This window comes from Chrysemys picta, chromosome 3, assembly GCF_011386835.1.
Source record: "Chrysemys picta bellii isolate R12L10 chromosome 3, ASM1138683v2, whole genome shotgun sequence".
Classification (NCBI taxonomy): domain Eukaryota; kingdom Metazoa; phylum Chordata; order Testudines; family Emydidae; genus Chrysemys; species Chrysemys picta.
The window spans coordinates 198,210,753-198,221,667 of NC_088793.1; the positions used below are offsets into that span (position 1 = coordinate 198,210,753).

General features: G+C 46.7%; 1 protein-coding gene across 3 annotated transcripts in view; it reads right to left on the reverse strand.

Moving 5' to 3' along the window:
* BTBD3 (BTB domain containing 3) overlaps positions 1–10,441 on the reverse strand; it is a 30,154-nt gene extending 19,713 nt beyond the window's left edge. The window contains exon 1 of one of the 3 annotated variants that reach the window (XM_065589757.1): positions 10,227–10,441. The gene's annotated coding sequence lies outside the window, so the exon portion shown is untranslated. Of the gene's footprint in view, positions 1–10,149; positions 10,173–10,226 lie in introns of those variants that run through there. The other 2 variants (XM_024110313.3, XM_065589756.1) reach the window with 2 other exon arrangements.
* Between the last annotated feature and the right edge of the window lie 474 nt (positions 10,442–10,915).

A 10,915-nucleotide genomic window follows, 5' to 3' on the forward strand; every position in this document is an offset into this window, starting at 1 on the left:
GGGTGGGGTGGGGTGGTTGGTTTACAGGGAAGTAGAGTGAACCGGGTCGGTGGGGGGGGTTTGGAGGGTTCATCAAGGAGAAACAAACAGAAGTTTCACACAGTAGCCTGGCCAGTCACAAAACTCGTTTTCAAAGCTTCTCTGATGCGCACCGCGCCCTGCTGTGCTCCTCTAACCGCCCTGGTGTCTGGCTGCGCGTAATCAGCGGCCAGGCGAGTTGCCTCAACCTCCCACCCCGCCATAAAGGTCTCCCCCTTACTCTCACAGATATTGTGGAGCGCACAGCAAGTAGCAATAACAATGGGGATATTCTTTTCGCTGAGGTCTGAGCGAGTCAGTAAGCTGCGCCAGCGCGCTTTTAAACGTCCAAATGCACATTCCACCACCATTCGGCACTTGCTCAGCCTGTAGTTGAACAGGTCCTGACTCCTGTCCAGGCTGCCTGTGTACGGCTTCATGAGCCATGGCATTAAGGGGTAGGCTGGGTCCCCAAGGATCACGATAGGCATTTCAACATCCCCAATGGTCACTTTCTGGTCCGGGAAGAAAGTCCCTTCCTCCAGCTTTCGAAACAGAGCAGAGTTCCTGAAGACGCGAGCATCATGTACCTTTCCCGGCCATCCCACGTTGATGTTGGTGAAACGTCCCTTGTGATCCACCAGGGCTTGCAGCAGCATTGAAAAGTACCCCTTGCGGTTTATGTAGTCGGTGGCTTGGTGCTCCGGTGACAAGATAGGGATATGGGTTCCGTCTATGGCCCCGCCACAGTTTGGGAATCCCATTTCAGCAAAACCATCCACTATTGACTGCACGTTGCCCAGAGTCACTACCCTTGCTATCACCAGGTCTTTCATTGCCCTGGCAAATTGGATCACAGCAGCCCCCACTGTAGATTTGCCCACTCCAAATTGATTCCCGACTGACCGGTAGCTGTCTGGCGTTGCAAGCTTCCACAGGGCTATCGCCACTCGCTTCTCAACTGTGAGGGCTGCTCTCATCTTGGTATCCTGGCGTTTCAGGGCAGGGGACAGCAAGTCACAAAGTTCCATGAAAGTGCCCTTACGCATGCGAAAGTTTCGCAGCCACTGGGAATCGTCCCATACCTGCAGCACGATGCGGTCCCACCAGTCTGTGCTTGTTTCCCGGGCCCAGAATCGGCGTTCCACGGCATCAACCTGCCCCAGTGACACCATGATTTCCACATTGCTGGTGCCTGTGCCTTGTGAGAGGTCTATGTCCATGTCAATTTCCTCATCACTCTCGTCGCCGCGCTGCAATCGCCTCCTCGCCTGGTCCGGGTTTCGCCTTGGCATGTCCTGGCTCTGCATATACTCCAGGACAATGCGCGTGGTGTTCATAGTGCTCATAATTGCCGCGGTGATCTGAGCGGGCTCCATGATCCCAGTGCTAGCTATGGCGCCTGGTCAGAAAAAAGGCGCGAAAGTAGTATCTGATGGACCAGGAGAAGGAGGGAGGGCGGGAGGGAGGGAGGGCCGAGTGACGACATGGCGTACAGGTACAGGAACAGGGAGAAACACAAACAACTGTCACACAGAATGGTCCCCCCAAAGATTAAAATGAAAACCCTGGGCTTAGCAGGCCATTGATTTCACGGAGGAAGGGGAAGCATATGAATACAGAACAAATCTATTTTTTACATCTTAAGGTGGCAGCCGACGGTGCAGCATGAGTGACAGCCATACCAGTACGACGATGACGGATACCAATCATAAAATACCATCATCTGCCAAAAGGCAAGGGGCTGCTGCTGTGTAGCAATGCAGCCCCACGTCTGCCAGCCCCACGTCCGCCAGCACCCAGCATCGCCCTCGGCCTCTTCTGGGTGCTTAGCAGACAATACTGGGCAATTGGCAGAAAATAGTATATTACGACTGGTAGCCATCATCATCGAAACAGTAGCATGTCTGCCCAGGTGGCCATGATTGACAGCCACACCAATACGATGACGACGGATACCAGTCATAATATACCATCGCCTGGCAAGGGGCTGGTGCAATGCAGCCCTACGGCTGCCAGCCCCATGGCTATCACTCATGCTACACCGTCTACCGCCAAAAGGCAGTTAGCAGCTGCTGCTGTGTAGCAATGCAGTCCCACGTCTGCCAGCACCCAGAGGACATATGGTGACGGTGAGCTCAGCTGAGCTGAGCGGGCTCCATGCTTGCCGTGATATGTTGTCTGCACAGGTAACCCAGGTAAAAAGGCGCGAATCTATTGTCTGCGTTGCTGTGACGAGGGGGGAGGGGCCTGACGACATGTACCCAGAACCGCCCGCGACACTGTTTTGCATCATCCGGGCATTGGGATCTCAACCCAGAATTCAAAGAAAAGGCGCGAACCGCTTCTCGGCTCTCTGAGCTGTGGCGCAAACGTAGTATCTGACGGACTAGGGGAAGGAGGGAGGGGGGCCGAGTGACGACATGGCGTACAGGCACAGGGAATTAAAATCAAGAACGGTGGCTGTGCATCAGGGAGAAACACAAACAACTGTCACACAGAATGTTCCCCCCAAAGATTAAACTGAAAACCCTGGGCTTAGCAGGCCGTTGATTTGACGGAGGGAGGGGGAAGCAAATGAATACAGAGCAAATCTATTTTTTACATCTTAAGACGACGGTGCAGCGTGACTGATAGCCCTCGGCATCTTTCTGGGTGCTTGGCAGCAAATACGGGGCGGCGTATGACGATGGTCTTCAGGCCTATTGCACAATCGGCTGCTCGGGGAAGACTCTGCTAATGTGCGATGACCCGACTTGTAATAGGACGGCTAATAGTCGTAATACACCATTTACTGCCAAAAGGCAAGCCCCACGGCTGCCAGCACCCAGATCGCCGATGAAGGCTACCAGTCTACTGCACCGTCTACCGCCAAAAGGCAGTTAGCAGCTGCTGCTGTGCAGCAATGCAGTCCCACGTCTGCCGACACCCAGAGGACATATGGTGACGGTGAGCTCAGCTGAGCGGGCTCCATGTTGTCTGCACAGGTAACTCAGGTAACCCAGGTAAAGAGGCGCGAATCTATTGTCTGCCGTTGCTGTGACGGGGGAGGGAGGGGCCTGACGACATGTACCCAGAACCGCCCGCGACACTGTTTTGCATCATCCGGGCATTGGGATCTCAACCCAGAATTCAAAGGGGCGGCGGAGACTGCGGGAACTGTGGGATAGCTGTGGGATAGCTACCCATAGTGCAATGCTCTGGAAGTCGACGCTAGCCTTGTACTGTGGACGCGGTCCGCCGACTAGAGCACCTAGAGCATTTTATTGTGTGGACACACACAATCGGCTGTATACAACCGATTTCAATAAAACCGGCTTCTATAAATTCGAACTAATTTCGTAGTGTAGACGTACCCCTAGAGTCTCAGTGGAGAGGCTGAGTACTGAATCTCCATGCAGACTGAACTTCCCTTCTTATCTTAAAGATAGGCGTCGTCAACACAGTTTTATATTGATTTAGCTATTTCAGTTAGGGGTGTGATTTTTTTAACAAAATAGTTACAGGTATATAATTCCAAACAAAGGTGCCTTATACTGATATAGCTTATCCCTTCCCTATGGGAATAGCTACACACCTATAAGGCAGCTTTATATCAACATAATGGTGTCCAGGAGATTGTTCTGCTTTAACTATACTGATATAGCTAAAGTATTGCAATGTTTGCATGTAGACAGATCTGTAGTTTTTAGCCGAGCTAAGGCACACTGGCAGAGAAGATTAAGGAAGCTCACATTACCATTGCCCGCATTGTACCTGTTCTGTGGATGGAAGACATCAACTCCCTGGACTGTCAGTTTGGCAGCCCTTACAATTGGTAAAGAAAAACATAAAGGGAACCTTCAAAAAAGTCCTGTGTTAGGTATTGTAATGTAAATGTAATTGTTCCATCATGGGTAAACGAGATGATGTTAATTTTGTTTTAAACTACAATTCCCTGAACATTACTACAAATAAAAAGTGCAGTTTAAAAATCTAAATCAAATCAGTAACTTGGCAGACTTGTGTTTATAGTGGGAGATTATACCTGGCAGCATTCAGTGAAAGACATTCTAAATGAGTTTAAAAACAGAAAAAATTGGCACCGTCTGTTATTTTCGATGAATTTTAAAAGGACAGAAAGGAAAGCAAACATTAATCCAATCAGAGAAAAAAAGAGCATGTTGCTTCATGGGCATAACAGTCAGTTCACAACTGTTGCACTCAAAGTGTGATGGAAGTTTTTTGTTTTGTTTTACTGACCCTCACTTTTCACAAAAGTGAAGTTCAGGGTCATAAATGGTCAACTGGTGATACTGTAAATATATATATATAGAATACTATATACGCTTTTCATCTGCGGTGATAATTTCTGATCACTGCCAACCTGAGCTGGATCTGAAACATTCCAGTCATTAGAAACCTAAATTTAAATGGCCCTTGGCCATAACACACTGAGCTGAATTAATCTTGGGCATACAGGTGAAAGGCTTTGTATCCTATTACCTGTTCATAATTTTAAAAGCTTGCCTCAAGAGCTTTATGTTATGTGAATTTTTTGCTAATTGAAGTTCAAAATGGGGGTTCCAAAGGTGAGATGAAAATTACGATAAACGGTATTTCCCTTTGAAACTACTATTTTAGAAAGGTACATTTATTTTCCCATGATCTAAACATTTCAGTCACATTTTGCCTAATAGATCAGTCACGCTCCAGTATTTTTATTTCAATACTTTTCCCTCCTTCTCACAATTTAACGGCATGTGCTTCATTTTAATGAATTTTCAAGATAAACAATATAATTAGTTTTCTGAATACACTGTTTCCAACTAAAGATTTTTTTTTTTAAAACCATTTTAGGGGTAGTTGTCCAGCAATGATTACCTAAATGCAGGTTTAATTTCCCCTCCGTGGTAACTCTGCCTAAGAGACCTCTGGAAATTCCATGGACTTTGACTTCATAATGAGACAGAAATGGAAATAATGATGAGCTAGGAAGGAACAAATCCTTGTTTAAACAACTAAATCAAACATGAGCTGTTAAGCTATTTTAAGAGACCATGTGAGGTGAATGGATTTCTGTGTTCGCTTGAAATATTAGAAAGTTTTATCTAGTATGAAAAATCTTTATTTAAATTGTGAAATACTTTCCTCAAGTACAACTTCGTCTGACAGGCCAGCAAGTGTAAGACAAAACAAGTAGTACTAAACATGGAATGTATATTTTGTGCCTGGGTATACTTTTTTAGCACACGTAAGTGAATGGAGCAATTTTACTACAACCCTAATGATAGTAACACACTTTTTTTTTTTTTTTAAGTGATTGATAGTGGCAGTGATTTTATAGCTATTCTAAATCCTTGAATTGCATTATATACAGAGGATTTTACAGAAGTGTTGTACGCTGTACTAAAGATTCACTGGCTTAAATGGTCTCAGGTCCACTGAAATCAACTTGACACTGAAATCTATTGGTCTTTGTGCTTGCGCTGTTAGTTCTACAATTGCAAAGAGTTACTTCAGTAACAATTGTAAAATGCCTAATGTGGCATTATTTATTACTGTGTATTTAATTATGTACACAAAACAGACACCACAATGATAGGCACCTTATACATTTGTTATGAATAATATGTGGCTGCCTACAACTCCACTTTGATGCTGCAGAATAGACTCTGTGCATCCTCCAACATACTATCATGTGGGCTAGGTGAGTCACTGGTTAACTGGTATTCAGCCCACAGAGGAAAGATTTAAAAAGGGGTCCTGCCCCTGAAAACATTACAAACCCAAAGATAAGAGATTCATGGCTACTAGACAGAGAAAAGCAGATGGCCCAGTGGACTGAAAACTTGCTTGGTTTTCATACCCTTGAAGAAAAAGTCATTGGGCCAGAGCGGAAGGCACAAAACTGCCGTCTTAGAGAATGTAATGTTTTCAAACAAAATTACTCAGACTTTTTTTTCACCAGTTGACTGAAATATTGACTGAATATTGGTCCATTGAATGTTCTGACCTGCAAGCCTCCTGAGTTATGCAGCTGTGTAGGCTGCTTCACCTCAGTAGCAACTGCAAAATGTTTGCCAGGGCATTTTGTGACTGCATGAGTGCTCTGTAATTGGAGGATGTGCTCAGTAAGTAATTAAAAACTCTTCTGATTTGAAGGGCAATTCTATCATGCACTGAGGTAGAGGTAGTCCTTCAGAATGTGAAGTAGCCCACACAGATCATTCATGGGTCAGTAGCACCCCCTGTCTCTCCCCCCCCCCCCCCGTTTTAAAAAAATATCGATAGCTTATTGGCTAGCAAGAACACCAGACTCCTTTCTTTTTCTTTTATAATAATTTCCCTAGGCTACAGAGTTCCAGCAAGTGGAGGGTGAAGAAAGGAAGACAGGCCCAAAATACAGAGTTTGAAAAGACTGGAGCCAGGTGTACATTTGCCTAAACTTTTCTCCTCACATTTACAATAGGATGGTTTTGTGGTTAAGGTATTGGATTGGGGGATTCATATCTGGGTTCAATTCTGGGCTTTGCCATGGACTTTGTGAGTGACCATGGGCAAGTCCCTTAATCTCTTTGTACTTCTGTTCCTCATCTGTAAAGTGAGGATAATAATATTTTGTTCTTTCATCTTTACACTTTTAGGGGCACAAATTGTCTCTTACTACGTATTTATTCAATGCCTGCCACAATAGGGCTTCAGTGCCAGTTGGAGCCTCTAGATCAGGTGTAGGCAACCTATGGCACAGGTGCCAAAGGCGGCACACGAGCTGATTTTCAATGGCATTCAGACTGCCCGGGTCCTGGCCACTGGTCCGGGGGGCGGGCTCTGCATTTTAATTTAATTTTAAATGAAGCTTCTTAAACATTTTAAAAACCTTATTTACTTTACATACAACAGTAGTTTAGTTATATAATATATAGACTTATAGAAAGAGACCTTCTAAAAACATTAAAATGTATTACTGGCACGCGAAACCTTAAAGCAGAATGAATAAATGAAGACTCGGCACACCACTTCTGAAAGGTTGCCGACCCCTGCTCTAGATGCGTCTGTAATACAAATAATAATATGTATGTTTGGGGGGGGGGGGGGGGGGATTGGGGGTCAGGAAGGGAGGAGTGTGTGGGGTTGTTATTTTGATCTACCACAGAAAACTAGGTTTTGTCCTGAACAGATCACCTTGCTACAGAACCAGTATTATATTTTTACACGGTTCACAAAACAGAAACAACACGATTTCTCATAAGAACAGAATATGAGCCTGTCACCACTAGATCTCCATCTTTAATTCAACCTAGGTGAGCAGTAATTCCATGTCAACATCATCAATAGCTATTTGGTGAGCTATCGGAAAAGTTGGTTGTCTGCAGGTTTTAATATCCACACGATAAAAATCACCATCATAATTGGTATCTCTGCTGTCAGCCTCAGCAAACAAGCTGAAGAGTCAGAATTACACTCACTTCTGAAGGTGTTTCCTGCAAGTCAGAGTGGAGGCATATTGGAGGAGAAACATGAGAAAACGTAAAGTGCATTTGGCTGTTCTGTACTGCAGAGGCTAAACAGAGGACTTCAACCTCCAAAGCTGTCTATCGCTCATCTTTCCCAAACACTGTGACATTGAATGAATAAAGTTAATAGTTTCAAAACTAAAGAATTCATTTGGAGAATTCATTTCTATAATTAAACCAGAGATGTCATGTTTCAAGACAGAACACACCACTCTTTATAGAAAATAGTAGGACTAGTTCTTGTCTACTTAAAACAACTACCTTGACACAGGTGGTGCGTAATGGAGGCCAGGGGAGGTTAAGCTTCCCCAAACCTTGTGCCGCCAGAGGGGGGGCAATGGTGGATTTGGGGCCTCTGAAAAATCTCCCCCTGCCATGGCCCCAGGGCTGGTGAAGCTCTCGCTCCATGGCCACAGTAGGAACGCTTTTCTGGTCTCTGGACAGCGGGGGTGTGTGTGTGAGAAAAGAGTGTCAGCCAGAAGAGGCAGGCTGAGACAGAGCCTCTCTAAGGAGAAGCTTCACCCACCACCCACGCGCCTTGAGTCTATGAGTCTCAGATTAAAAAAAGATGAAGTGAGGACACATATAGCATTATATACAGTTAGCCCACCAATACCACCTCTCTCTACAAAGTCCTAAATGTTAATGTTTGAGACACAACTGGTAATAAGGTATGGTAAGACTATTAACAGAGCAAAACGGCTCCGCTAGTGTCACTCAGACAGAATACCTCCATATACATAGACAATATTTCTTATTTTGATTTAGACACATTAACAATTAATATTTAAACACACTTAAATATCAACATACATCTCTACCCTGATATAACGCTGTCCTCGGGAGCCAAAAAATCTTACCACGTTATAGGTGAAACCGCGTTATATCGAACTTGCTTTGATCCGCTGGAGTGCGCAGCCCCGCCCCCCCCGGAGCGCTGCTTTACCGTGTTATATCTGAATTCATGTTATATCGGGTTGCGTTATATCAGGGTAGAGGTGTAATATCAATTCAAACACTTCATCATTCCAGAAAAACAGATCTTAATTTGTTCAACTCATCCCCACTCAGAAAACAGCCTGATTGAACAAACAGGCTTTGCAGCCTGTTGTGAAGATCAACAACTTTGAACTCTGTTTCACGAAAAGGGATGGGAAGAAGCAAATTCCAAAGTTACTGGCCCTCAAATTACTAACAACGCCCAGCCCCACACATCTAAGGACTCTTGGCTGACCACAACTTCTGGGGTAGCAGAACAAATGAAGAAAAGTGGTCTTTAAGATAAACAGGATTCAAATCACTTACTACAAACAACATGAAAAATTACTCTAAAATTAACTTTTCTATTAGACTTGTAGATCAGTACCTTGGCTTGCCTTAGATGCACCAGTTGCCTTCGCTGTATTTTTCTTTTAAAAGGAACACAGTCCCGGGTCAAATAGTATTTTAAGTTACTATAGTTAACATCACCATTTTGGAAACGTAACAAATAATATAATATTTGTTTTCCAAATCAAGGGTCTATCCTTACAAACACTTTTGTGCACGGTAACTTTACTCTCCTGAATTTATCTTCAAAAGGACTACCCTCCTGAGCAAAGTTACTTGTGTGTTTGCAGGATCAGGACACAAATTTATACTACTCCCACTTGTTATTTTATTGCAGAGTGATGAGCAAGTTAAAGCCATTTATTTCTTGGTTCATTCATACAGTAGTGTGACAACACCCATCTGAATTCTTGCCTAAAAAGTTGCACAGGTTTAGCTAGACGCAAGTTTTAAACCCATTTAATTAAACTGGGGCAAGCCCATGCACTTTTATTTCAATTTAATAAACTTAAATAAATGTCCCTTCCCCTCCCCTCCGCTGTTTGTACCAGTTTAGCAAAAGTGGTTTAAAAACTGGCACAACTTTCTCACGTAGACAAGGCCTCAGATTCTCCTTTGGGAGCTCCTGTGCCCTCCCATTTCCTTCCACTTTTAAAGAGACCCAAAATACCTCCTGGAACACATTACAAAAATGAGGCATTTAATTTTGGAGTAACGCAATCTATACCTAATCATTTTTTTTCTTATGAGAGACATTGGCAACAAGCTATTTGTTTTTTTTTTAACTGGAATTCATTTGCCCAGGCCCCGCTGTGTGACATCTGAGAACTTCCACAACTCAGATGTGTTTTCATAAACAACCAGCACAAGTTGTGACAACCCCACCACCAACACGTACACCATAAATCCAGTTTTTTGAGCTTTGCAAAGGGAGGTTTTACTTTGCCCTTTGGCAGCACCTTCCGCCCCGCAGGCTCTGAAGTCCTTTCCAAGCATCCAGGAATGAAGCTGCACAACCACAGTCCATAACACAGGGCAAAACTTCACCCAGAACAGAAATTGCTGGGTGCATGCACGGGAAGAGAAGAATGAAGAACCAGAGCCTCCCCAGACCCTTCCCCAGCAAGGAAGCGCCCCCAATAACCCCACCTCCTCCAAATGTCCTTCCTACCCCAGCAACTACCTGGGCCTCAGTCAGCCCCCTCCCCGCAAACAAGACCCCCCCCCGCCCTTTCCCCCTCCCCAGGGCCCAGCTCAGCCTCTTCAGCCCCTTCCCGGCCCCTTCTCACGCACGGCGCATCCCCACCCAGGCGCTGTCCTTGTCCCCCGCGTCGATGCCCGCGGGAGGGAGGGTCGCCGCGCGCCCCCGCTCCCTGCACTGACCTTGCTCTCTCTGCGGGGCGGCAAGTCCCAGGCAGGGGCCAGGGCACCTCGGCACCGGGAACGCGCCCGGCCCGGCGCTCGCTCTTGCGGCGTGCACACGCACGCGGGGCACGGTCACTCGGGCGCGAGCCCGCAGTCAGCCGCTAGCGCGGCGCCGGCCCGCTCTGGGGATGGTGCTGGTGCTGGGTCGGGGGGAGACAGGGATGTGTGCTGGGGGCGGGAGGGGAATCAGTGTTAGGAGGTCAGTGGCGGGGGGAGGGGTCTGAGGCTGAAGAAGGGGGCTGTGGCTTGAGGAGGAGAGGAGGGAGGGTCTGTGGTTGGAGGAGGGAGGGGGGTCTGGCGGGGGAAGAAGGGGGGTGATGTGGGGAGGAGGTGGGGGCTGTGCTGGGGGAGGGAGTCTGGCTTGGGGGAGGAGGAGAGGTGGTGGGTCTGTGGCTGGGAGGAGGAGGGAGGGGGTGATGTGGGGAGGAGGTGGGGGCTGTGCTGGGGGAGGGAGTCTGGCTTGGGGGGGAGGAGGGAGGGTCTGTGGTTGGAGGAGGGAAGGGGGTCTGGCAGGGGAAGGAGGGGGGAGGGGGGCTGTGCTGAGGGAGGGAGTCTGGCTTGGGGGGAGGAGGAGAGGTGGTGGGTCTGTGGCTGGAAGAGGAGGGGGGTCTGGCAGGGGGAGGAGAAGGAGGAGGGGAGTGGAAGTT